Source organism: Hypanus sabinus, chromosome 2 (assembly GCF_030144855.1).
Source record: "Hypanus sabinus isolate sHypSab1 chromosome 2, sHypSab1.hap1, whole genome shotgun sequence".
Classification (NCBI taxonomy): Eukaryota; Metazoa; Chordata; class Chondrichthyes; order Myliobatiformes; family Dasyatidae; genus Hypanus; species Hypanus sabinus.
In genome coordinates, this window is record NC_082707.1 from 78,217,484 (window position 1) to 78,244,254 (window position 26,771).

General features: G+C 39.3%; 1 protein-coding gene across 1 annotated transcript in view; it reads right to left on the bottom strand.

The window, feature by feature from the left end:
* Window positions 1–18,062, bottom strand: part of ppp2r3a (protein phosphatase 2, regulatory subunit B'', alpha) — a 343,519-nt gene extending 325,457 nt beyond the window's left edge. The window contains exons 1-2 of the mRNA XM_059948908.1: window positions 17,831–18,062; window positions 2,345–2,494 (exon numbers count right to left, since the gene is read on the bottom strand). The gene's annotated coding sequence lies outside the window, so the exon portion shown is untranslated. The remainder of the gene's footprint in view (window positions 1–2,344; window positions 2,495–17,830) is intronic.
* Window positions 18,063–26,771: the final 8,709 nt, after the last annotated feature.

Below are 26,771 nucleotides of genomic sequence, written 5' to 3' on the forward strand. Positions count from 1 at the left end.
AAGTTGTCATGGATGAAGTACAGAGACAGCTTCTGTGCTGCATCTGCTCTTAAACAACAGCCGACTAATGCCAGGTAAACAGCTCAAGAAATATTGATGAAAGGATATCCATTGGCTAAGATGGCAAGGTTAACAGATACTAGAAAATCAATATAATGTGGATACTGAAAGTTCCAAATAATAAATAAAAACACTCAGATACTTGGGCAGTTTCTGTGGAGAGAGAAACGGTTAATCTTTTATCAGTACAGGGAGCAGTTGGAGATCAATATGTTTTAAGATCCGGAGAAAGCCAGCAGAAAGAGATTTCAGTGGAAACATAAGAAAAGGTCTACGATAAGGTAGAGGCAGGAGCACCTGAATGGCAGGTGGTTCTAGGGCAAGAGGAGTCATAGAATTATAGAGCACTACAGCATAGAAACTGCCCTTCAGCTCATTTCTTCCCTGCTGATCTGTTTTTCTTTTCTCACTAGGAGCAGAATGAGTAAACAAACCCTTAGGAGGCAGTGATCATAATATGATAGAATTCATCCTGCACTTTGTGAGGGAGAAACTAAAATCAGATGCATCAGTATTACAGTGGAGTAAAGGGAATTACAGAGGCATGAGAGAGGAGCTGGCCAAAGTTGATTGCAAGGGCATACTAGCAGGGATGACAGCAGAAAAACAATGGCTGGTGTTTCTGGGATCAATTTGGAAGGCACATGATAGATTCGTCCCGAAGAAGAAATATTCTAAAGGAAGGATGAGGCAGCCATAGCTGATAAGGTTGTCTTTGTCTTCCCTTATCAGCCAGAAATGAACTCCCAGAAACTCCAGCCATTGCTCTACCATCATCCCTGGCTACTGATCAGAAGCCTTTTTATCACATTCATCAGGGACGTTATTTTTTTCAGTTTCACAATTCTACCCACAAAGATCTTACATATTTTGATGCTATATCATTTCTTTCTGGCCTGCTTCTAAGTGGTTTGCTCCTGCATCAATTCCCTCTGCTTCAGTGGAAAAGTTAAGAATATCTGCAAAACCTTCTGATGTTGGACTGGTGAAAGAAGATGGAATCCAAAGGAAATCATTGAACAGATGACACCAATAATCTCCCTTATACAACAATTGAGAGCAAACTGCCAGATGAAGTGAATATTTACAACGCTAACATGGAAGAAATCCAACACATAAACGTTCATCGTCATGGTTACCTTGACAGCCTATAATGTTTGTTTTTTTTTGTGTTGCAATTGTAGCTGTAGCAGCTGCCAAATTACAATCAGGGCATTTTTATGTGAATTCAAATTTTTCATGCATTTCAGTTGCTGAAAGAAAGAACAGTAATTCTGCACATACTTGGTGATATGACATGTTGTTGGAAGCCCTTCTTTCCCTTCAATGTCCTGGTCTGCTTATTTCATTTCCATGTAATAGTTCAATTGTCCAATTTAATGTGGCTATACCTGGCAGCAGCTGGTTTGTACAGCAGTTTCATTTCCCATATTTGTGGACCTCAAAGATGCTGTATACAATACAAAGCTGAGATTGCCAAAATCTTATTGACTGGAGCCAGAACTGCATTACTTCAAATTCAATCAATCTCCCTTTGATTTGCTCAGTTCAGCAACTTTTTATTTTACAGGGGTGATGTTTTCTTTGTCAGTTCTACCAAGCATCTTCAATTTTAGTTTCAGGGAATTATGGAATCAACCACATCAAATCAGCTCTGACACCATTTTGATATTTATCATTCTCCTTCCTTGTATTCATATCATAGAAAGGAAACAATACAAATGCAATGATTTTGAGGAAGGGATCCATGAAATTCATAAGATACATTCCAACGTTCAGTGTGCCAAAATAAAATGTGTTATCTATTAGCTATTTTAAGACTGTATTCAGTCTACAAGAAGCTAAAATCCAAATTCAGAATATATTGTATTACATAATCTTTCAGAAGGACTTGGTTTTAACAGATTGCCACTTACAGATTAATCCGGTTGATCAAAATGTGATGTAAAGAGAGGTAGTGGAACTAACGTATATAGAGTGAGATAAATATTTTTGCCTCTTCCATCTCCATATTCAGGTAAGAAAGAAAAATCAAAACTTTATTTATCCTTTCACTGATTATCCTTAAAGACCAGGGGAGTAGCTTTATTATGTCTGAGGACATTGAGCAATGATGCACAAAAACATTTTGAAACAGTACAAAGCAAAGTGTTTAACTCCCAATGACTCAAGGTCAATTTCAGATGGCTACTCTGGATGAGCACAGGATAGCCTAAGCAATTTGTGTCTTATGAAAGATGACCATTTCTGGGACAAAGAGTTGCACAAAAAATGTTTTACTTACCTTCCTTATCTGTCAAAGACTGAAGTCTAATGATTGCACAGAAGCGAATCAAAGAAACAGAGCTTGTATTTAGTCCACATTGAGCTCAAAGAGCAAGCTGTTCTCCAGGAAACCTTCTACAATTGCTGGGACCATTGCCCTTTCAGGAACCTTTTAGGAAGAAAAATCCCCAGTTATATCAAAATCAAAAGCCAAAATATTCAAAAAATTTCTATAAAAAATCTATGTCACTTAATCAGAGCTTTGTATAATAAAAAGGCTCATAGGAAATTACAGGAAACAACAATAATTTAAAATAAATAATAGACTATATTAAGGGAGGCCAATCTTGGTAGAAAATCTTTCTCTGGCCAACAACATGGTCACTAATTACATCAGGGAGTAAAATTGATCAATATGATCACTTAGTACCCTTACTAAAGGCATTTTTAGTTTGTTTCTTTCCTCTGCAGATAGAACAGGGGCTTATATAGGAGAACTATTCCCAGAGAGCTGGCAAGCGGACATTCTCATATGTGAGTCTCGAATATGACTGTTGACATGACAATAGATAGCATTGCTAATCTGAATCCCTTTATCCGTATCCCTTCAGAGAGAGTGAGAAAAAAATGAGTAGCCAGATAGAGAAACTGTGAGGAAATTAAGTGATGAGGCTTATCACAACTTTCCCAATGCCGGTCTGTTGTTTACCCTCTTTTACAGTCAATTGTTGTAGATCTCTCAAGTTACTACAGGTTGAATTCACTCACTAAATCTATGACCTTTGATGAGCCTGTAGAATGCCAGATGCCACGTTTATCCTTTGTTACATCAAAACAGCCCGTCTAAAACAAGATCTCTGAATCAAATGATTCATAGTAGTGGGGACATGGTAACAAATAATATTTCACTTATTCTTCTTAGGTAGTCCTTCACAGTCAGCAAAAGCTTGCTTCTCTTCTATATGGGCACATGGATGAAAGAAAAATGGAGGGGTACATGTGAGGGAAGGTTTAGATTGATCGAAGAGTAAGTTATAAGGCTGGCACAACATTGTGGGCTGAAAGGCCTGTGCTGTGCTGTCATGATCATGTCTTTTCAGTAGAAGATGACTATGTGCAATTTTATAAAAATCTGGTATAGCTATTGCACTCTAGTTACCAGATGGTCTTGAAGGAGTAATGCCATGGTTCACTGGCAAGATGCCTGGAGATCAGGCTCTGTTGTAAACTCAGCATGCACACTCATGATCTTTTCCTTTTTCTCTTCCTCATTTCCCCTCTCTCCAACACCAACTCCCCCTACTCTAATCTCCTCCCTGCTTCAGTCCCTCAGTCCCCCCACCTCTTTTTGCTTATTGCTTAAGTTGAAGTCTTTAAATAAAGCATTTGAGTAGGTCTAAATTGTTAATTTGGATAGCTTTTGAAATAATTTGTAGAAAATGTTATTAATTTGCAGTGAAAGATGCTAGCAGTAACAGGAATACACAATGATTCATGCATAATGTTAATATTAAAGTGCTTATTCTAATATCATTTATTATGTCTTTGTCCTGTAAAATAGGTTATAGCACATTTCACTTAATAAAAGCTGTTTCAATTTAAATGTTTTTGGCAACCCACATTTAGCAAAGAAAAGGAACATAAGTGGTGTCCATTATGGTAGTTACGGCAAGGTTCTAAATGACAGAGATAAATAGTTTTTCTTTCATTAGGCTACCTAACATCATGCTGGAATTTAATCACTAGAGAAAACAAGAACTAAAAAAAAGCATGAAGCTAAATTACTTTCCGAAACAAACATGTTTTTCCAATTTTTCCAATCTAGCTAATTTGCTAATATTGCACAGTTCATGGCTATCCCTAAGTATTCCAAGGTAACTGTTCACAACAAGGTTAAAACTGCAAGGACTTTTAACTAGAAATAGAATCTGCAAATGTCATTCTACCATGATTCACTTTCAACGAAATATAGAACAGGAAGGAGAACTGGGGACTTCATTTAAGAAGAATGAAGATTGTGATTTTCCACCCAGGCTCTTTGTACCTGAATCACTAAGCTTGTAATCCTTCCAAACAGAAAATAAGAATAATGTTTTTTAATTAAAGACTAAAAAAGAAGGATGAAATGGAGCTGCAGATGAGAAAGTATTAAAATTGCTTGAGTCAGTGCAGTTCTATGTGGCTATGGAAGACATTGGATATGGATCTTATGATGCGGTGAGAATGGCGTTTTGAGGAAGACTGAATATCACGGAGATGTCTGCAATGATATTGCTGATATTACTGTATTCTGACAATGGAAGGACTGTTTTTCTTACCTTTATTATTATACTTCATTGCTTCAGTCATCTGACGTGTATAGACATCTTAACAACTTAGTGCTCTTGTTATTCAACGTTTTGAAGCAGCTAATTAATTATAAGTAATTTTAATCTTAAATGTCATTAATTTAGCAGCAGAACATATATGCTACTGTGCTCTAGCCGCTGTGCAACTTTTGTACCACAGAGAGCCTTTCTTCCTCTATTCTGATTGATTTTAATATTTATATAACAACACCTCATTTAGTTCATAGCTTGTTGGTTATGGACCAGACATACTGAACAAATCTTTTTGAGAATTTAATATTTATCTCTAACATGTAAATTCCATGTTGGGTTTTGTTATATCTGTAGAGTCATAGAGCACACAGCACAGAAACAGGCCTGTCGGCCCATCAAATCTGTAGCAAACTATTATTCTGCCTAGTACCATTGACCTGCACCTTGACCATGGCTGTTGATAACCTTCCCATCCTTATACTTATTCAAACTTTGCTTAAATATTGAAATCAAAACCGAATACATCACTTCTGCTGGCCACTCATTCCACATTCTCACCACACTCTGTGAAGAAACTCCCCCATAGACACTTAACCTGTGACTGTAGGAGAATTGAGAGGTATCAAAATGAATCATTATGTTTGCATTACATGTATGCACAGACAGCTTTCAGCCTTATGTATTTTATAATTGGTGTTAATCGGAGCTTAGGAGAGACAATGGCGCCTAACGGGGACTCCTTTGCTTGCATCTTCAGAAACAGCTCTATTTCCATCTTTAATATCTCTATTTTTCCCTTTCAGTGTTCTTTTGAAGACCCTGACCTGGAGTTACATGCTGACTTCAGTTCTTTGTGGGAATAGACCCGATGTCGGAGTCTCATGACTCTCTGTTATTCGATATGCCAAGTTCGCAGTCTAGAAGATTAGCTCACCTTCGGAGTTCCAGGATTTCAGTGTGGAAATCGTGGCAGATGCAAGATATCTGGCTGTGCCCAGAGACCCAAGTTCTTTGGGCTCAGAGCTCAGAAAAAGTGATGCTACAGACTTTTAACATCGTAAATCAGTGAGTTGTTTGTTATGTTTCCCCTCTCGCCTCTTTTTCCCTTATGAGGGAGAGAGAGACCCTGTGGTATGACAAATTACCGGGTGAACGAGTAGTCTTTGGGGTACTGCAAGTCGGTGTCTTGATGCTTTGCTGCATGCTTGAGTGTTCGGTGGGGGGTGCCAATGCTTGTTTTTGCTGGTGGGGGAGGGGGAATAGTTGCTTTGCTGCTGCTTACACATGGAAGGGGGAGCTGGGGGGGGGGTGGCTTTGGGGTTCTAACATTTAACTGTCATTCATTCTTTGGGACACTGTTTTCGTGGATGTTTGTGAAGTAAAAGTATTTCAGGATGTATACTGTATACATTCCTCTGACATCAAATGTACCTTTGAAACCTTTGAAATTTATTATTGCAATGATAATTCAGTTAAATTTTACCACAATGGTGCAATGGATATTAATAGGTCAGGGACAAATATTTCTGACATCAAGAGATATGCTGTAATACATACTATAGCAAGATGCATCAAAGTCTGCTACTTGTGGATACATCAGGAACACGAAGTGGAAAGAATTCAAGATTTCTCAAGGTTAAAAATCAGATCAAATATGATTTTGTGAAAAGTAAAGTGAAATTCCTAAATGACTATACTGAATGTTGAGGAGTCTGTTAGATAGGATAAGGCATAAAACAAAAATCTTGAATGTATAATAGGATCTCAAACCAACAGAAAGCCACAATGAATAGGGAATTAACAGGAGTGATTAAATTAAGAAAATTAAGAAGGGAAAGAGGGAACACGAATAATTATTAGGAGGCAAAATCAAGAAAACCTTTAGACGTTTTACAGATGTTTAAAGGAAAGATGGTCATGAAGAGTAGGATCTATTGAAGACCAAAATTAATCTCAATGTACAGGTGTATGACTTGCATGTGTATTACTTTATCCCAAATGCACCTTATCAAAACTTCTCTGAATTATATTCACACTTTTCTGTTCTATTGATTACATGCATTCTTGCAGTTTAAACTTCCCTAATCTTTTGTATCAATGAATATATGGAGTTTGAAGCACATCATCTCAAATGTTCCTGAAAATCCAAAGGCTCTTAGAAATCACCTGGATGGGGACCTGAAATGTTGCAGCCTTCAGCTCAAGAGCTGGCGAATGGAATAGCCTAAAGAACATTTTTTCCCCGCAACATTATGAACACGACGGCAAATAGCTTCCTTTTTTGACATAAGTTTGAATGAACTTTTGATCATCATGGGGTTTTATTAAAGATATGATTGATCATGCCAGCAAATATAGACAAGCATTGAGTAATTCTATTTTCACAAGAGTTCCGTGTTTTTTAATCACTTACGCTCAATGAGAAACCAGAGCCAAGAATTCCAGGTGTCTGAGCATAATATTTTGTTTACAACAAGTTAAACAACCCAGTAAAAGGTTTTATTGCTGATCCACCAAGAAACAATGTTTGCTGTTCATGGCAACATATTACCACAACATCTCAGACCCACTAATGCAGGGGTTCTTAACCTTTTTTATGCTATGGACTCCTTTGGCAGTCCGATGAAGCCTATGGACCCTTTCTCAAATAATGTACATAAATACAGAAAATAAAGTACACAGGATTACAAAAGAAACCAATCATATTGAAAAGCAGTTTTATTTGTTTGATAAATCTGCAAATAAATACATAATCTGCATGTTAACTAACTGAAATGTAAGATATTCAAGAAATTTGTATGTCAAGTAAGTAAAATTGTAAGCTTTACAACATATCCAATGTCTTAGCACTTTTAATGGCTCTTGATACTTGGATAGACATAAGGATTACAGCAGTAATCCTTCCTAGAATTTGGCTACTGGTGTGCATGGAGTCATGTGGCTCTGTGGAGAGTTAAGAACTCTCATTTGAACTGCGCAGTTTTGTAAAAGTTGAACAATAGGAATGACTCTCCTCCCTCTATGCATTGATCAACATGCAATTGTAGACAGGGAATAATGGAGAGCAACGTTGACGACGGTGTCACAAATGTGAGAACACGTGACTTCACTGTTTGGTGGCTGAGCAACTACTAGATGCAGGGCAGCCTGATAGCTGGCCAGCTATATAACACAAGTGTCTGCAGACAAGAAGACTGCAATCACATCTGACCTAGCAGCAGGTCTAGTAACTACTGTAATGTTGAAGTAGTGATTGGTGAGCTGTAAATTATATTTTGAGATATTTGTAACTGTAATGTGATACGAAAATACCTATGATTTCTATTGGTGATATTGTCACAGGTACTGCTAATGCTACTGTGGTTTGTTGCCTATATTCATAATCGACGGAAATGCTAACTTTCAGTTAGAAGTTAGTGAAAATAAAGATGTTAATTTTTTTTCCCATCCAAGTTCACAGACCCCCTGGAATCAAGGGTCTGTGAACCCCAGGTTAAGAACTCTTGTATGAAAGGAACAATTAATGTAGTGTCCTATTCCTTATCTGTGATTTCTGTTTGAGGATGTGTACATGTGTATCAGGAAAGGACAGGAAACAATTGCCACATTCTTCATAGAAGGATGAAGACAGGAAAATACCAGAAGTTCCCACTTCAGTGAAATTGTAACCATTGTGTAAACACTGTTGGGAAAGATTGGATTTTATTGGAGGGAAAAACTAATTCTGCTAAAATAACTACTTAAATTTCCTTTTGGTCATGTTAAACTCCTATTGTGTCAAACCAAAACTACCAAAAAACTAAACTTCCTTACGTCTTTAATTTTACAAGATAGAACAGAGAACATAGGACATTACAGCACAGTGAAGTCAAAGTGTTTTGCTGACCTTCAAACCTACTGTAAGATCAATCATACCCATGGCTCTTTCAAAGCCATGCTTTTTCCCCATCATCCATGTACACGTGTAAGATTTTCTTAAATGTCCCTGATGTACCTGGTCTCTACCACCACTCCAAGCAGGGTGTCCCACACATCCACCACTCTCTGCGCAAAGAACTTAACTCTAACAGCCTCCCTATACTTTCCTCCAATCACTTTAAAATTATGCCCCCTCAATTTAGCCATTTCCACCCTGGGAAAAAGGAGCTTGCTTTCCATGCTTTCAATGTCTCTTGTCATTATATCTCATTGTCTAAGGTTATAATAATATTGTAGTGAGTTCAAAAATTATGTGATTCTGTTGACTGATTGTAATGGGACATGAAAATTAACACTATTCTATAGAAACTGTCATTGTTCTTCATTCTTGATTGGGTGACAATGCAGTTAAGGTCTGGAACTTCCTGCTGCAGGTCAATTCTGAAACAGGGAGGAAAGTCTGATGCCACAATTTTTGCCATCAATTTTAATAATACATCTTGTTATTAGTGAAATTAATTCAAAGGCTGAACTTTACAGAAGGAAACTTACTTAACAGAAAATCTCATTTCCTAATTTACATCATTACTTATTAACAACTGCTTATACTGTATTAGTTAAAGCTAATTTTCCAAAAATCAGGTGAGCTTGGTTTGTAGTGCTTTCTACAGGCAATAGTACATGACCAGGTTGCAATTGTTCATCAATGCTTCTTAGCTGTAAACCACTTTACATCATCCTGATGTTGTGACTCGAATTGGATATTTAATTTTCTATTAAGGATAGCACGGGCTGCTGTTCATCAGCACCACTTCTGGTGGCTAGTTTTGGATCATCCATTAGTTTTCCTTGGAAAGTTGCTTATTTGAGGCTGATTAGTTTGAAGACGGTGGTCCTTCCTGTAGTGTCATGTCCAGTCCTTCCACTGGTACAAGAAATGACCACACATTATGTATCTTAAGGCCTATTAAGCTTGACAATGATTTTCATGCCCCCATTGGCCACAGGAATAGTAGCAGCTGATTGGAGTCTGACAAATGTTATCCTTTGCTGAAGAAAGGAAATAGGGATAACCCTGGGAATTATACTCCTTAGCTTCACAATAATGTAATGGGAAGTTAAGAGTTCTATCCACAGGGGTCACAAACAATTGTTCTTGAAAAGTTAAGACTGTGGCTTTACAAAATTTGATCATTAACTCTTATTCCAACTAGTTCAGAAGATTCCATGAATATCAAAAGAAATGTTGGACTTTCATTAGGAACATATTTTTATCTTTTTTATCATGTTCTCACAAAAATTCATAACAAGTTCCAACAATATCTTGGTTTGAATTTTTTCACTAATTAACAGATCTAACTTCTTTAAAACTACTCCGTTAAAGTTTATCCAATGACTGAAGCCAGTAGCCTTGAGGATCCTTGTATTAATCTGTCCATTAACTCATTTCAAATGATACTCTGTTTCAATGTCTTTGATTGATACAGGATAATCAAAATCCCATTTTAAGCCTCCCACCCACTGATATCTTTAAGTAAGAGAAGTCACTCCACAAGTTTGGTACGTTCTGAGACATCTGCAGCGGCAAATCAGATCCTTTCTTTCTCTTTGTTCCACCACATAGCTTCCTTAAAGTCAGCCTTGTGAGTTTTCCATGCATTGAAAATCAGCAGCTTTATTCCATCAGTGGAATGGTGGTGTTGCTATGAGATTACCACATTGATTTACAGAGAACTGGACTGACAAAGCAGAGACCTAAGTTCAGTTCCCATGTGGGTTCTTGTTGAATTTCTATTTAGTTAAATATGTGGAATAAATAAGGAAAACTGGCCATAAGTAATAAGATCTAAAAACTCACCAGACTATCATAAAAACTCACCATTCACTAATGCCTCCAGAGGAAGAAGTTTACTAATGCTAGCCACTCTGGTTGACATGTGGCTTTCAACCTTTCAATGTGGTTCGCTCTTAAATTCCCTCTAAAATGAGCCAGCAATTCACCAAAGCTGCTATGTGAAAACAAAGCAAAAAAAAAGAATTGAACAGGAAGACCATTTAGTATCTGTTAAGGCACTACATTTCCTCTCAGCTCAGCTCACCTTGCAATGTCCTATAGACATCTACTGGCTGGCAGTTAACTTGGGAGAGCTGTTCCACCAACTAGTCAAGCAGCAGTCTGACAGTGTTGTACTCACATTCTATTACCTACCTTACAGGTAACGTGTCAGATTCCTTGATTACCATTTCTGGGTAAGTCTTGTTCAACCACTAGGAGAGACCTACTTACCTCGTTATTGTTTACAGGGAGCAGTCAGAAACTCCGGGTGTCCTTAATGTTGATTCTGCTCCTTAAAATGACACCTCCTACAAATGACCAGGTGCTGTGTCTCTCCGTGGCCGACATGAGAAGAACCCTGTGCAGGGTCAACCCACGGAAGGCTGCTGGACCAGCCAACGTTCCTGGTAGAGAGCTCAGAGGATGTGCAGACCAGCTAGCAGATGTTCTCACTGACATCTTCAAAATCTCCCCGAGCAGCGCCACTATTCCAATGAGCTTCAAGGCCGCCATCATCGTCCCTGTGCCGAAGAAGTCCTCAGTGTCCTGCCTAATGATTACCGTCCTGTTGCACTCACATCCATCATCATGAAGTGTTTCGAGAGGCTCGTCATGAGGCATATCAAGACCCTGATGCCCCCCTCACTGGACCCCCTGCAGTTTGTGTACCGTCCCAACCGCTCAACAGATGACGCCATTGCCACCACCCCCCACCTGGACAAAAAAGACACGTACGTTTGGATGCTGTTTATAGACTTCAGTTAAACATTCAACACAATCATCCCTCAGAAACTGATTGGAAAGCTGAGCCTACTGGGCCTGAACACCTCCCTCTGCATCTGGATCCTAGATTTCCTGACTGGGAGACCTCAGTCAGTCCGGATCAGGAGCAGCATCTCCAACACCATCACACTGAGCACGGGGGCTCCCCAGGGCTGTGTGCTCAATCCACTGCTGTTCACTCTGCTGACCCACGACTGTGCTGCAACACACAGCTCGAACCGTATCATCAAGTTCACCGATGACACGACCGTGGTGGGTCTCATCAGCAAGAACGACGAGTCAGCTTACAGAGAGGAGATGCAGCAGCTAACGGACTGGTGCAGAGTCAACAACCTGTCTCTTAATGTGAACAAAACAAAAGAGATGGTTGTTGACTTCAGGAGGGCACGGAGCGACCACACCCTGCCAAACATCAATGGCTCCTCAGTAGAGATTGTTGTGTGTTTCTTGGAGTTCACCTGACGGAGAATCTCACCTGGTCCCTCAACACCAGCTCCATAGCAAAGAAAGCCTAGCAGCATCTCTACTTTCTGCAAAGGCTGAGGAAAGTCCATCTCCCACCCCCTATCCTCATCACATTCTACAGAGGTTGTATTGAGAGCATCCTGAGCAGCTGCATCGCTGCCTGATTCGGAAATTACACCATCTTGGATCACAAGACCCTGCAGTGGATAGTGAGGTCAGCTAAGAAGATCACTGGGGTCTCTCTTCCCGCCATCACAGACATTTATACTACACGCTGCATCCGCAAAGAAAACAGCATTATGAAGGACCCCATGCACCCCTCATACAATCTCTTCTCCCTCCTGCCATCTGGGAAAAGGCAACCAGACTATGTAACAGTTTCTTCCCCTAAGCTATCAGACTCCTCAATACCTGAAGCCTGGACTGACACCTTGCCCTATTGTCCTGACTATTATTTATTGTAATGCCTGCACTGTTTTTGTGCACTTTATGCAGTCCAGTGTAGGTCTGTAGTCTAGTGTAGCTTTCTCTGTGTTTTCTTTTATTACGTAGTTCAGTCTAGTTTTTTGTAATGTGTCATGTAACACCATGGTCCTGAAAAACATTGTCTCATTTTTACTATGCACTGTACAAGCAGTTATGGTTGAAATGACAATAGAAGTTGACTTGACTTGACCTGACTTACGATGTTTTATGGTATCAGATCAAATAGGAGCAAGAAACCCCCTCCTAATTGCCACCCACTGTCCTCCTTCAGATAGTTAATCAGTGTCCCACACTTTTGAAGAACATCTTGGAAGAATCAAGGACACGGAATATTCTTTGGATGGGGTTCTTCAATATTTATCTCCAAGAGTGGCCTCAGCACTGACTGAGCTTACAGAATCTTGATGGGAATAGCTTCCAGAGTGGATCTGCAGCAGAAGGTGAGTAAAGATTAACCCATAACCTCATCCTTACCAAATGTCCCATGGCAGATGCATCTATCAAAAACAGCATTAGTAGAAGTGATCATCACTCAGGGTTTGTGGAGAAAAAGTTCTCATCTTCACACCATGAGTGATCTCCAGCTGTAGAGTGACATTCTACTTATACTTAATGGGTTAGACTCATTGATTGTGCAGTCCACTACTTATACTTAAAGGGTTAAACTCATAGATAGTGCAGTCCAAAACTGGCCTTCCACGAGGTTCTGTGGACTTCCATTGGTCGCATATATTATCACAATCTGAAACATCATGGCCTTTACAGAGGTTTGACTGTGGTTCATTCAGGAGTTAGTAGAGCATCAGATGCATCTAGAAATGAGTTTCCAACACAGAAAAACTGAAGTATAGGACTAAATGCATTCTAAAAATCAAAAGCACCACACAATTGGTAGTCCTAGATGATAGACAGTTATCAGTCGTGATGAAGGTCTCAGCCCAATACATTAACTGTTCATTCCTCTCTATAGTTGCTGCCTAACTTGCTCAGTTCCTCCAGCATTTTGTGTGGTTCATAGCTCAGAAGTTCCAGCACACCCAGCAGTGGATGGTGGTGAGCAATTAAATAGTTAATGGGAGGAGAAGTTTCCAAACAGATCACCATCCTCAATAAAAATAGATGGTGCAGAACAATCTGGCATGTGAGTACTAACGATTAGACTGAAATAATTGCAACTGTGTTCAGCCAGAACTGCTGCATTAATGATCCATCACAGCTTCCTCTGGAGATCCCTACCTTCAACAAAAGGCAGTCCTGAGTCAATCCAATTCATTCCAGCCAATATCAAAACATGTTTGCCATCCCTTAGAACAGCAAATGCTATCGAGAATTACAAAGCCGTGGCTGTATTACTGAAGATTTGCTCTAGTCCTGCCCTCCATAATTAGCCATACTTTGAGTTAAGTTGTTCCAGAGTGATCACAACACTGTCATCTACCTGACAATGTGTAATATTGAACAAATCCAAACCAGCTAATTTCCATCCAATCAGACTGCTCTTAATAATCAGAAACTGATGGAATTTTACATCAACAATTCTCACAAGCAGCAGTTCATTACCAGCAACTTATTCATTGATGTCCATTTGGCTTTGGGTTTCACCAGGACTACATGGCTGCGCACCTTACCACAGTCTTGGTTCAAATGTGTACCCAAATGTTGAATTGTTGGAATGAGATAAAGAGTTCCTGCTCTTGGCATTGAGGCTACTTTAGGAGATCAAACATCCGAGCCCCAGCACATTAGAGTTACTCACAACAGCCTTCTCTTCTGTGTCATCAATGACCTTCCTTCCAACCTAAATTGAGAAATGAGGACGTTGGCTGATGATTGCACAAAATTCACTTTCTTTATCAAATGAAACTGTCTGTTCATCAAACATAGACAACATTCTATGAATTCTAGGCTTATTACTGGAAAGTAACTGTTTTGTCACAAGAGTGCCAGGCAATGATTATCTCCAATGATGAAAGCATCCAACTACATATAATTTGCATTGAGTGGCTTTACTATTATTAAGCCCACTCTAGCAATAAATATCACGGGGCTTATAATTGACAAGAGACTCAACTGGATCAAATATGCAACTAGTGTGGCTAGAGAGCCGATCAGAAGTCAGTATCCAGTGGTGAATATCTACCTTCTGACATCCAAAATCCTTTCTAGCATCTACAACTCATGTCAGGAATATAAATAAATTCTCTGTACTTGCTTGGATGGGATTCATTCCAAAAGCTCAGTAACAAAGTGATCCATTCTGTCATCATAAACTTTTATTGCCTGCATTACTGGCTCACAGTGTTTGCAGCAAATGCAATCTATAAAATAATCTGAAGGTACTCATCAAGATTACTCTGAAGCATCATCCAAATTTGTGACCTTGACTACCAAGAAGGACAAGGGCTTCAGACTTCTGGAGACTCCACCTACATGGTTGCACACCATCTGACCTAGAAATAAACTGCTGGTCCTTCTTCATCAACGAGTCTACATCCAACTCAACAGCACTGTGGAATTATCTCCACCAGAAAGACTGTCATGGTTCCAGAAGGCAGATCACCATCACATTAAGGGAAATTATGCAATTAGCACTGACTCTGGCCACATGATTAATTAATAGAAATACGAATAAATCCCTTTTACTTTGTTGGAAGCAGCATTAAACACCTTGATGTCCCTTAAGAATACTGTGTCAAAGATGGCATCCTCTTGATTCCATCTTTGACGCTTTTGCACCATCTTCTCTTTCATAAGCATAATAGCCCAATGTAGCCATATTTAAAGTGAAGCTCATCACCCATCCACTTCCTTTATGCCAAATGCCTTGAACATGATAATCAGCCAGAGATTCATATAACACAGCCAGGCTGCTTCAAGCTGCAAGTTGGAGTCCTTCATATGCTGCTTGGGATTCTATAAAATTGGACTGAGTTTCTCAGCCCACATTTAATGACACTGGACTAGCATCCAGAAATATAAATGACCCATCGTAGATACATGAGTTTGAAGGTCATGCTGACAGATGTGAAATTTAAATTCAAGAAATTCTGGAATAAAATGTTGCTATTGTTATCATCGGCCACCAATCAACAGGATTTTGCCACAAAGGCTTGTTAGCTCTGAACCAGTCTTCAGGAAGACACTTTACATTCCTTGCCCATTCTGGCCTCCATATATCATCAATGTGATAGAGTCATTGCTGCATGTCTAATTCAGGGACAGTTATAAATGGACAGTAAAGGCCCCACCTTGTCATTCTAGCACAGTATTGAATGAGATTTCCTGATCCATTGTCACCCCTACCCAGTGATGCCTCTTGTCTCTTGTCTTGTAAGGGCAGGATGACCAGCCTTGTCTTTAACAGGAAAGATGAAATTATGTAAGAGGACAAGATTTGAGCAGAGCATGAGGACCAGGATAGATTTGTAGGGCTGAATGGCCAGATTTGGCTCTGTAAGCGTATGGTCACTCTTTGTTTTTCCTTCACATCTTGTGACCTTCCATTTTCAAATTGTTGATGCTTTTGTACCAACCTTTTCACAACACTAATCAGTAATCCTGAGGGGAAAGCTATCTAGCATATGATTTTTGCTGAGAAGCAATTGTTTAACACTGTTCTAATACTGGACCTTACCTAGTATTTTTGTATTAGGCATAAACCACGGCACAAAAGTCATAACTTCCCAGGTGCAGGCATGGTCCTGTTAAGCTTGCTCAGAGTCCTATTCACACAAATTAATCTCACCAAGTATTTGAATTAAGCAAGTGTAGGCAGGCAGTAATCACAATCACACAGAAAATGCAAAAAAAAAGCTCTTTACCACTTCTGCTGCAAGCTACTTCGAGAACGTGAACAGAATCACCCTCGAGTTATTAATCATATCAGGCTCATAAAATACAAAATGTAATTAATTCCTTTCAGATATTTCCTCAGAGATATTCAACAGAGTCTGATTACGACGACCTTTGGTTCTCAGCTCACAGCTCCTCCCACATGCTGTATCTAACTCCCTCCTCTCTTGTCCTTCACACACCATTACACCCACCAGCATCTCCACACTTTCACAAGGATGTGTCGCCAACAGCTACAACGCATATGGCAAAACAGATTGCAACCCAAGCCCAAGAAAAGCCAAAGACATCTGAAGCATCCTGATCAGGCTTGTGCTTTAGAATTAACAGTTTAGGTCTTGGCACATGTTTAATAACCCAGCACTGAACTGACATGGATAAGAAATAAACAATGAGGACGTTGTAACTTGCAGATGCCCTTTATAACATTCATTATCTAAGCAATTTATCTGGCTATGTTCTGAAAGAAATATTTCGTCAAGAAACCTAGATAATAAATAGAAAAGGTGGAAGTTTCAACATATCATAAACAGAACATAATTGTTAAAGGGATACTATTATTAAAAATGTTTTTCTCAAGTGAGGAGAGAACCAATGATATATGTGTGCCTACTTCATATTGCTGGTGTTATCCACAAGTATCCTAGTTTGTGCAAAAGTTTATTAATAAAGGGGAAAAGGTTTGCATTCAAATGAAATCAGAGCCACTTTAACTATCAGATACCAGGGAGTTAAGTAAATGAAATACTTCTCCTTAAGTGAGGGTTTCAGATAACATTTATAAATTGCTTGGACTACACTGTTGCTTTTTACGATGTTAACCGAACCTCCTTGATTAAATTACAGTCTTGAAACTAGATGTTCAATTATTCTAAAAATATATTTATAAATATGTAAACTTACTGCACACATTAAGTTACACAATGTTGTGCACTGCAGAGGAGCAAGAACATAGGATTCTAGTCTCTGCTGTTTCGCTAAAACTATGTTGTGTAAATGGAGATTCCTCACGATGTGACACAGCAAAATCAGACTCAACAGTGCTAAGTGTATTAGCATATTGATCTGTGCATAAGGTGACAGCAATAAGAAATCCCGGATTTATGTAAGTAACTGAAGTACATTCGAGTCTTTAACCATGTAATTGTGCAGCACTGCCTTCAAATCAGAACAAAACTATTAACAAAGCTCAGCATGAAGCCTGCTCCTACAATACTGCAATAATTGTAACTCAGCACAGCGTGAGAAAGAAGATTTAATATGGTACGGTCATTGGCACAAGTAGGTGGAAAAAGAATAATTGAGTTTCTTTAATAACATCTTTACAAATTAGAAAGCAAGTTACCTCTCCTCTTTAATTTTGCATTTAAAATCTACATCTTCCAACTTCATTTTCTTCTTTAGCTTGAACAAAAGTAGCCCAGAGCAATAAGTATAAATATCATGCTATTCTGAACCCTGCTCTGCATTGATTTTCACAAAGGATTTCTTCATGGTCACAATAAGCATAAGCGAAGCTGCGAGTCTGCTCCAGCTCTTTTTTTATAAAACAGTGACAAGCATTCATCTGAAGTAAGTATAAAGGAGAAAGCTCACAGATCATAAATAAGCACAGTGCACGTACCCTTTAACTTTCAGTGGTATCCTTCCTGCTCAGTTGATGAAGGGACTACAGTTTTTTAAAAAGAGAAAAGACTTCAGACTGCCCCTGCTGTTGCTTCGGAACTTTTACTTTCTTTTCTGGTTGAGGTGTCTGTATAAAAGGGAGGAGCAGACTTCCACTGACAACCTCTGTGGGCTGACACATAACACTGCTGAAACTCTTAAGTCATTCCATTCTAACTGTGAGAATCATAGACAGGCAGGCAGATGCCGTAGAGGAGAGCTCTCCAAAGGAACTCTGGATTGTGGTCATGGTAGGATTGGGGGATCTCTGGGGGAGTTAATGACAACCAACCAGTGTATGGAAACTTTGGAACGACACTGAGAGCATTACATGACTTGGCTGGAGATATGCACTAGGATTTAAAAACCAGTTTAGGGTGATCTATTACAAACAATTCCAAAAGTGGCTTTCAACAGATCAATCCAAAACGTATGGGCAGATGTACAGTATTTCTTTTTAACTCTTTGAGGCAAAGTGGCCAGTTTTTAATGAGAATACCATAACAGATTTCTCTTTAGATAGCCAAAAAATTTAAGTTATCGTTTTTTCTCTTCCAATTTTCTTTCCTGACTTTTCAGAGCAATGCATCCTCTGCTAGCCAGTAACTTAATCATTCATTAGGTGTGCTTGCTAACATCTTTTTCAACTACAGGAAACATCCCAACAGAAAGTTTTGACATAACACATATTCTTTCCAGCATATGCATATGGGTAGGGGAGGATAAAGGGGAGCTATAGGCTTGTCAGGGGAGGGGTGGTGAATAAGGGAAGTGTTGGTTAGTAATTTGGAGTAAGAATGTAATTTATTTTGATTTGTCAAGGGAAATAAACTTTATCTGTTGTACTATTTCATGTAAAAATCAGAATCACAATTAGATTTAATATCACTGGCTTATGTCATGAAATTTGTTAACTTTATGGCAACAGTCCAATGAAATATATGACAAATATGACAATTAAATATAGATAAAAATTGAATTATATTAAGTATATATGTGTGTGTGTGTGTGTGTGTATATGTGTGAGTCTATTATATAGTTAAGTTAAAATAAGTAGTGCAAACTAATAGAAATAAAAAAGTAGTGAGGTAGCATTCATGGATTTAATGTCCATTTAGAAATTGGATGGCAGAGGGGAGAAAGCTGTTCCTGAATTGCTGAGTGTGTGCCCACAGGCATCTGTACCTCCTTCCCGAAGGTAACAGTGTGAAGAGACAATATCCTGGGTGGTGCCTTCCTAAGGTTATCTCCTTGAAGTTGTCTTGGATATTATGGATAGTGATGCAGCTGGTAAGAATTCTCTCCACATTTTTACACAGGTGTGTTACAATATATGATGAAAACGATGAATCATATAGCCAATTACAGAGACTGAATTTGGGATCCTTGAATTTCTTTTCAAAGTAATATGCATTTTCCACTGAATTCAGTCGTGGCGGTGGGTGCAGTTGGTAGTGCTGATGCCTTTTAGCTCCAGTGACGCAGGTTCGATCCTGAAACATGGAGGAGTCTATGAGGAGTCGGCATGGTCTCCATTTGAATATCTGGATTTTCCTGGCGCTCCAGTTTCTTCCCACTGCCCAGAAACACAGTTCATCAGCCACCATTGAGAACCCCTCATGTGTAGGTGAGGGGGGTGAAATCTGGGAAGGAGTTAATAGGAATGAGGGGTGATTAAAGTTAGAATTGTGTAGAATGAGTGCCAATGGCTGTTTGATGGTCACTTGGACTTAATGGGAAAAGGGACTGTTTCCATGCTCTAAAACTGTAGGACATAGAATAGTATAACACTGGGAATGGCCCTTTGGCCCACAATGTTCTGCCAAATTAATTAAGCTAATGACATTTAATCCCTTTTGTCTGTACATGGTCCAAAACCTATCATTTTCTGCATATTCACCGTCTGCTTAAGTGCTTCTTAAATAGCTCTTTCACATCTGTTTCCACTACCACCTCTGACAGTACAATCAAGCACCCATCACTCTCTGTGTAAAAATCTGGCCCTGTGCATCTTTGAACTTTGCCACTCTCACCTTAAATGCATGCCCTCTAGTATTAGATATTTCCTCTCTGGAGAAAATGCACCAGCGAACAATGTGACCAATGGTGATGTTCTTCAATCAGTTCACAAAATTACTTCTTTTACTTCCTTTACTTTTCCTTTCAAATAATATTCAGCTCCTGTTGGAGCCTGTGATCCACAGTGTGTTTTCAGGCCGATTGCTGTCTCTGAGGGAGTTTGGTGAGTTTTCAAGCGAAGTATGCCAAGAACCCTGGAGACAGGGCACCAGACCATGATCGAGTCCATTCCTCACTGACCTTACTGATTAAAGCAGTGACGAAGATTGAAATCAATGAGGGAGAGAGGAGAAAGTGAGCGGGTGTTCAGAGCCGGTTGCCTGCAAGTGACCGGCCTCCCTCTCTTGCTGCTCCCGGAGGAAGGTGACTGCATTCGATTTGCCTCATTCTCCCTCTCGCTTGTTGCTGCCAGAGTCTTGGGTGTTGTGCAAAGTTTAATCGATGCGATTTGCAGACTGGACTTTGTAGTCCATGTTATGATGTATTTCTGGTTTTTGGGGCTCCTTTTTTTGTTGTTATTTTGTGCAATTTTGATGGGTGTGGTCTGGCTGAGTGGCTCGCAGTCAATGAACAACGCAGCACAAGACTGAACTGAATACTCCTGGCCTGTCTCGTTGACTCTATGGTTTGTTATTTCATGTTCTGTGCTTTTCGCTTGATTTTTGCTGCTTGCACAATTTGTTCTTTTTTTGCACATTGCAGGTTTGATGTTTTTCTTTGAACAGGTTCCATGGTTTTCTTTGTTTTGTAGCAATCTCAGGATTGCAAACTGCATATATATTCTTTAATAATAAATGCATTTTGAACTTCGGATCTTGAATCTTTGAACACTGGGAAAGAAGATACTAGTTGTCTACTCTGCCTTTGCCTCTCATAATTTTATAACCTTCAATAAGATCTTCCTCAGCCTCTGCTGATTCAGAGAAAATAACTTTAGTTTGTCCAACCTTACTTTATGACACATGCTGTGTAATCCAAACAGTATCCTGGTAAATCCCTTCTGCAATCCTCCCAAAGCCTCCATATCATTCCTACAATGGGGAGATCAGTACTGAATGCAATGAACTTTTGTGAAGTTGTAACATTGCTTCCTATTGTATGACAATTGCATAAATCAGAGGTTTGCAGTAATGTAGGTCCAGGATGTATCCTGACTAAGGTAAATAACATGTCCATTTGTATAAGCTAGGAAATGCTCGATGAATGGAGACTGACATAATGATCAACAATATACTCCAGATCAGTCGTGAGCTTGTGATTTACTGTATGCAGTGTTTTAAACATTCAAATTTCAGTGTTCAAAATTCAATGTAAATATATTATCAAAGTGCATATACGTGACTATATACAACCCTGAGATTCATATTCTTGTGAGCATTTGCAGAAAAGACAAGCAATGTGCAAAAGACAGCGAACTGAGCAAATGCAAAAAGAAATAATAGTAATAATAAATAAATAGTTATGCCTGTCAAGAACATGTGATGAAGAGTCCTTGAAAGTGAGTCCATAGGTTGTGGGAACAGTTCAGTGATGGGGTGAGTGAAGTTATCCCCACTGGTTCAAGAGCCTGATGGTTGAGGGTAATAACTGTTCGTGAAACTGGTGGTGTGGGTCCTGAGACTCCTGTATCCTTCTTTCTGATGACAGCAGCGAGAAGAGAGCATGGCCTGGGTGGTGGGAGTTTTGATGATGGATGCTGCTTTGCTGTAACAGCTCTCCACGTTAATGAACTCAGTGGTGAGGAGGGCTTTAACCATGGTGGACTGGGTTGTATCCACTATGTTTTGTAGGCAGTGGTGTTTTCATACTAGGCTGTGATGCAACCAGTTAATATACTCTTCACTACTCATGTATAAAAGTTTGTCAAAGTTTTAGATGACATACAGAATCTTCACCCACTTCTAACAAAGTAGAGGAGCTGTCACGCTTTCTTCATAATGGTACTTCAGTTCTGGACCCTGAACAGATCCTCTGAAATGATAACATTGAGGAATTTAAAGTTGCTGACCCTCTCAATTTCTGATCCCCCATTGAGAACTGGCTCGTGGACTTCCAATTTCCTCCTCCTGAAGTCAATAATCTGCTTCTTGATCTTGCTGACATTGAGTGAGAGGTTGTTGTTGTGGCACCACTCAGCCAGATAAAATCTCGCTCCTATATGCTGATTTGCCACCAGCTTTGATCTGGCCTAAGACAGCAGGGTCGTCAGCAAATTTATATATGGTGTCGGGGCTGTGCTAAACATCGCAGTCATATGTATAAAGCAATTCTGAGGTCAGTTTGGTTCATATGTAGAGCACATAGTTTAAAAATATGGATTAATTCCCATAATAAAGAAGGGCTTATCCTGGAAACAGTTACAATACTAGAAGAATATTTGCCATTGAGAAAAAGAGTTACTCTTTAGAACTAGCTGCCATGTTGTGTCTGAGGGGATGAAAATACATGGCCTGAAGTTTGATTAGCTATTACACTACTCTATTGAAAATACTCTGGTCAAGACTTTTTGCTCATTTTGAAAATCATCTGAATGTAGGGCATTGACTTTGTCACTATATATCCTAACATCTTACCCTGTAATGGAATATAAAAGAACTGCCAGTGATAATCTATGCTCTCCTCCCACATTTCCCAATCATAGACAATCAGTGAGATGTTAGAAGTACTGACTAATTTGATTCAAAACATTTCCACCATTGTGTCACTCAGCGGCATTGCATTTATACAGACGCGTCTCTGGAGTGAAACAGGGTGACAAGCAGGAAAAAACATTGCCAAGTCTTTTTCAGAATTAGAGTGATGGATAGACATGGGTTTGAATGATATTCAGTTCTTCTGATCCAAAAATCAGATGAAAGGCTATCTTTGTAACCTGCAGAAGTTCTTTATGTTCTACACATTGTTTAGTTTGTCATGACACTTCCTGTACAAGAAGTGTTAGTTTCCTATGGTGAAGCTTTTGGGATTAACAATGAGTTTTCACTGTTCACAGGAAATATCAAAGGAGTCTCAACTAACTGGCTGACAGTGGCAAAAATCAGTAGCATGTTGTTGAACATGATTTTTACCCTTTTGACAAGGCAACATAACATTGAGATTCAGACCCGAAAGCAATTTCTCTTTACTTGGTCTTGAAGAATGATGGCAAAACCAAGCAAGAACGACAGAGTTCAGTGTATTCACACCACACCTGACTTTGCACAAAATCACCAAATCAAGAAAGCAGTATAGGTGAGGCTTGCTTTTGCAACCTGTTTCAGGTGGTTTGATTGTGTGCAATGGTGTGCAATAACAAATCAGCCTCTATGGATGGAACAGCTGAACATAAGATGGGCATTTAATTTGCTATCCCCTGTTTTACATTGTTCCACAAAGCTAAAATTACCATGGTTTCACAGGAAGCTAGAATTTCTGATTTCTGTGTCATTTACACATCACGCTGGCTTAAGTGCCAAGGCTAAATGGCCTTTACTTGTACTGTTAATTTCTGTGATTCTAGGGGGGCTTAAGTGAATATTTTTCTGTTCAGGTGCATCGTATTGCTTGAATTTTCCTTGTTTTCCCTTTTCTCCTTTAGTTGTGCACAGCTTCAGTATTGATTAACATCTGTTCAGAAGGCACTTTAATGATGTGAGGTAAAAATGCTGCGTATGTAATTTCAAAATAATGCCAAGGAGGAAGTGTGAGAGGGTCAAAAACATATGCAACTCAGGAAAGCCTGAATATTGGTAACTTTGCCAAGACTGAGGTAAACAATGAAGAAACGATGAATAAAATGAATGTGACTCTATAATCCAACATCCAATTTCCCCAAGAGTGAAAGTGAGGTGTGATATCACTCCATAGTTCTAGTTGCAGAGGTTAGTGAAGGCGGTTGCCCATACTTGTTGTTTGTTTGGTATTAAAAATGGTTGCTGGAATTTCGGATGATTTTATGAGGGGCTTTCTTTATTTGAACAAAACAACATCATTATCTTGTATTTATTTAAGTGCATCAAGATAATACAACATGGGGAATTGGGACGTAAGATACCACTGTTCTCAAAATAATTCTTTCATGGACATATGAGGGGTGATTGATAAGTTTGTGGCCTGCGGTAGAAGGAGTTATACAGCTCTCTTTACATGCATGTGCAGTTCAACTCTTTGAGTGATTATGCAGAAAGTTTGAAGTTAATAACTCATCTCCTTCTACCTTAGGACACGAACTTATCAATCACCCCGATGAGTTATTAGCTGATGAGTTAACTGATAGTCTGGTCGTACCTTATTCTAATACGTGTAGTGTTCACCCAGTTCTAATGCACTATGTATGCATTATCCTAGTATGTAGAGTATGATGGATCTTCCTTTATAGCTTCTACCAGATGGAGCTAGATAGCGTTGACTGAATTCACTTAGAAAGGAAATTCACTGCCTGCCTTTGCTGGGAAAACAGTCTGTGAACTTACTGTATAATGTTTGAAGCAGAAAATGTAAACAGAAGATAGTCACTGATGGTATGCAGCAGGGTGATGGGTGTCCAATTATACAGTATGTTTGGCCATGATTAAATATATGAATATGGTTGAGACGATGATTTGTTATATTCATGAATTGTGTGCAAATGGGTGTTGATATCATTGCTAAAAGAAGAAAAGTAGCATGGGGGCTATGGTAGTATTGAAGAAGAGTTCTAATTCTTTTGCTATTGGTAGGGCAGAGTTTAATAATTATCCTTAATTGTTCTTCAGAATGGTGAGTTACCTTGACTGCATCTGTGCATGTTGTGAAGCTACACCCACATTGTTGTAAGGTAGTGAATTGCTGGATTTTAAAGGGTTCCTAAAATTGTGTCCGATTAATAAATGACCCACGGCAGTGCTGCCTTTAGTGTTACAGGATGTGGACATTGCTGATTTCCAAATGGTGCAAAGATATTTGACTGTTGTCACTGATGATGCACAATGGATCAACATTGGACTGAGGGAGAATCCTATTTACAGCATTAGGTGAGGTGAAAATTGCATTGTTGCCATGTTCTGGATGTTGTCAAATTGCTTGATTGTACTGGGAGCTGCTCTCACATCAGCAATTGGAGAATATTCAATCACACTCCTGAATTGTGCCTTTTGGGTTGTGGGAAGCCTTTTCAGAATTGCATTCCACAGTGCTTCTGAAGCCACAGATCACATAACTGTTCCAGAGAGGTTTCTCGTCAATGGTGAGCTCTATCCCACTTACCCCAGCCACAGGGTATAGATATTACGGCACTAAATGATTGTTATGCCATTGCATCTCAAGAGGAGATGGTTAAGCTCAATTTTGTTGGAAATGGACATTGTATAGAAATTAGAATGAATGTTCTTTGTTATGAATGTTCTTTTTTATGTATCAGCCCTGAACTTAATCTTATCGAAGCTCAGAATGATTTATCCTCTGAGCCTTGTTGATTGAACACAGGCTCTTGACCGGAAGTGAAAACCGATTAAGGCACGCTCGCTCCTCTTGCTTCTTCTTCCTGCTGTGAAGCCAGAGGCAAAGACCGCTTGATGACTTTGTTCTACAGAACTGAGCAAACAAAGAAGAATGGATCCCTTCTGAGATATGCTCAGAAGTGCCTCCAGATAGATCCATGAATTTAAAAGCTTTATGAGTTAAAAATCTCACGTTGATAATCAGAGTTAGAGCAAGGACTGAAAATGATCACATAATATTTTCAACAGGCAGCAGAGGTCATCAACAAAGAAGTCTCTTATAAAACATATATTCGGGTTGATTTTATGTTTATGGTTGCCTGGGGTAAATTGGATCTGCAGACTATGTGTTCCTTTCAGAAAGAAAGGAAATGGAAACTGGACAGTTTCTATAATAGCTGGCTCAGTTTTACAGCCAGAAGGCAAATCGAGAGCCTTTTGCATTTGCTGGGTTAGCACTAAGTGTTTCTAACCTTGAGTAATAAAGCAACTAGAAAATATTGAGAGAAGTACATTCTACATTTTCTGTCTCTTTTAAGAAGCAGTTGGATAGGTACATGGCAGGGCAGGTCTTGGAGGGATATGGCCTGAATGCAAGAAATAGGGAAGAGTTCTTGAACACCGTAGTCTGGGTGGACAACTGGGGCTGAATGGCCTGTACCCATGCTGTACTCTTCTGTGAGTCTGTTATCCAGAATTATTCAGCACCATATCTTCCACTAGACAAATTGCCTTGTAGGTTGGCATGGAGATGTTGTGTGGAGAATTGTATGAATGTATCTGAGTGGCATCCCCTGTGAATCCATGAATGCAACAAGTACAATACTTCCACAAATTTTGGACCACTGTTTGCGTTAAGTCAAAAAATGTCAAACTATAATTTTAGACTCAGGTTCAGGATGACTCTTAATTAGACCAATAATGATAAATTATAAAATGATGTTTCACTGATTAATTCTGGTGACATTTCAACCCACAGTGATATTATTGCAAGAAAGAATCTGCAAACATTGGAAGTCTGACAATTCCCCACAAACAGGTAATTGTAGCTCCTTTTCCTCCAAGAGTGCCACAACCTTGTCATTGGTTGGAGGCTTGTGTGCCTCAATGACCCAGAGAGCTATGCAGGCTGGAGTCAGGGCTTTATGCAGGGTCACCCATGCCAAATAGGTCAAAGGGTAGAGGCCACACTAAAAGTGGTCCACCAATCCTCCAGGTTCAGGAGTTCAGCTCAGGGCTATCATCCCTGATTGGTCAAACAAAACTGTTGCAGAAACAGCAATGAAGAATCCTACATCTGAGTGTGATGGTATTCCTGAGTCTCCACCCGGGACTTGCATGACTGACACCAAACTGAGAGCAAGC